Source organism: Crocodylus porosus, unplaced genomic scaffold, assembly GCF_001723895.1.
Source record: "Crocodylus porosus isolate Cpor-Errol unplaced genomic scaffold, CroPor_comp1, whole genome shotgun sequence".
Lineage (NCBI taxonomy): Eukaryota > Metazoa > Chordata > Crocodylia > Crocodylidae > Crocodylus > Crocodylus porosus.
Genome location: NW_017728886.1, coordinates 103,344,021 through 103,346,431, shown reverse-complemented (window position 1 = coordinate 103,346,431; position 2,411 = coordinate 103,344,021). Strand labels below are relative to the sequence as shown.

General features: G+C 44.7%; 1 long non-coding RNA gene across 1 annotated transcript in view; it reads left to right on the top strand.

Moving 5' to 3' along the window:
- Positions 1-885: 885 nt before the first annotated feature.
- LOC109323276 overlaps positions 886-2,411 on the top strand; it is a 2,931-nt gene continuing 1,405 nt past the window's right edge. Inside the window, exon 1 of the long non-coding RNA XR_002104607.1 lies at positions 886-1,492. This is a non-coding gene — a long non-coding RNA (uncharacterized LOC109323276). The remainder of the gene's footprint in view (positions 1,493-2,411) is intronic.

Below are 2,411 nucleotides of genomic sequence, written 5' to 3'. Positions count from 1 at the left end.
CCCTTACTTTCTGGATCTCTCTTAAGAGGATCATTCCATTATCTCTGTTATTCTTCATCACATGCCTGAAGACAATTTCTGTTTCTTATTCTATTTGTGAATTAGCTTCTTCCTAAAATGAGATGTTCTGTCTCTTTCCATGGTATAAATGAAGAATAGATAGGATGTATTCTAGCAAGGCATTTATGAAACTGATAGAGTGTGTTGAAGGGCTAATGGTTTAACATTCCTTCTGGGGACATAAAATCTAAAGCTAACTTCTTAGACACGCTCTGCCATACATATTGCCAAGGGGTATCTCTATCAAAGTCTTTTCAGACAGTTAAGGAAGTTCATATTATTATACCTTTGCAAAAGATCTGACTTAAGGGGTTTTCGTTTGTTTGTTTGTTTCTGTTGTAGCTCAAGTGACTATAATTCCCTGTATTAATATTTCCACTTACTGTGGAAATAGCCCTAATCATTCTTCTGCACATTAGACCATTGGAGGCAATCTGATAATACAAGTTAAAGTGATGTAAGAAGCTTTAATAGGTATCAGTTAGACTAATGTTTTTTATGCAGTCTCACACTGGTTTACTGTTCCCTGCAGCTGTAAACATCAGTGTTTGCATGAATAACACTTCAGGCCAGATTCTATTCCACTTCTTAGGCATGTAAGCAGCCTTAAGCACTTAAGTGTGATTCTATACCACCATATTCCAGTCCCTACAAGACTGGTAATACAAAAGGTGGGTGAGCCCTCATACTTGTTGCTCAAAGGTCAGGTGACTCTGTGTTACACAATGAGATGCATTCATGGAGTTTCAGGAACTTGAACAGCGTGTAACAGAATCACACATGGGTATAAGATCACAGAGACATCTAAAAGGTGTGTGACAAGGGGATGTCTCGAGGCTGGGCACAAAGCTGACCTGCCTCCTTGTCTAGGGCAGTCTGCCCTCTCTCACCTGTCATGATTTAATGTATAAAGAAAGATGTAATAATGCATGGGGCTGTCCATTTTATGCCCTGATGCCAAGGGTGTTACACAGCTCCAACCTTCCTTATACTGTGTCCCATGCCTCATGGTTGGCATCCAAAATCTAATATCACTCCCCCAGCTTCTTTGCTAAGCTGCCCTTGGCCTTTGGCTCCACTTGGCCTCAGGTGTCCTCAGATGTACCCTGCAAGCCCTCCTACTGAGGCCCAACTCAGTCTCTGGCCCACCATAGCCTCAGGTATTGTCAGACATGCACTGCATGCCCTCTCACTGGGGCCTCAACTTATCAGTCTTTGCCTCCTCCCTGGGGCTTACACTCTAAAGCCACTGGGGCCAGCCTATGTGCAGTCTTTCAGGCCACACAGGCCCTACTCTGTGCCCTCATACACAGCCCTTCAGGCTGCCCCTGCAAACCCTACTCTGTGTGGCCTGTTACCCATTCTACACTAATTGGGGCTATTGTTTTGCCCCCTTGCTGGGGCCACTACTCGATCCCACTTCACTGGAGCTGTAGCAAAACCCTCAGTTTTTCCTTTTTTTTTCCTTTTAAAATGCATTCCCTCCCCTTCCCCAACCATTTCTGACTTTTTCTTTCCCTCTCTATTCCCTATAGATAAGTATAAGTGAGCTAAGACATAAGATAAGCTTCAGCATTTTATTTTGGTAGCAAGTTGTATGTGTTTTGTTTTTTCTCCTTCTTCATACTGTATAAGAATTACGTTTATATTGATTTTTACTGTTCTATATTACTGTTTTACTGGTGCTATATGATTTAGGCCTGCATATGTAAGTTAGCATAAGTCATGTCAAGTTTCCATTTTGTTTGTCAAGTCTCCATCCTGTCCCCAGGCTCGGTTGTGTAACCCTTGACTCGCACCTACCCCTCTTATGTAACTGGGTTCCTGAATGAATGGGGATGAATGAGGGTGCTTGAGAGACAGTGGCAGTAGGTCTAAAAATAGCTCCCTTTGAGTGACCAAACCATCAACACCAATACCTGGACCAACGACCCTGCCCTTGGAATCACCCTCAACATTCAAGAAACAAAAGATGAGGCAACCCACCATTGTGCCAAGGCTGCACATGCTCAAAAAGAACACCTGGAGCCCTCTGGGACAGGACTGACATTGCCTGGACAGGCCCTCCCCATAGGAGATCAGAGGTAGTCTGCCCCATAAAAAGGGGTAGTGAAGACTGACTCTTTGGGATGCCCTGTCCATCTGGACCAGCACCATGCCACACCACCTATCCACCCAGAGGCCCTGCCAGCAACCCCTCTCTGGACAACACCTACTAGACAAAGACCCCTTTCCAGCCTGGATAGGTAGCTATCACCCCCCAACCCTCTCTTCAACCAAGGACTTGAACTCTGTTTCTCTTCCCTACCTGGACTCTAGCTCTTCCACTGAGTCTCTTTCTCCTGCTGCCA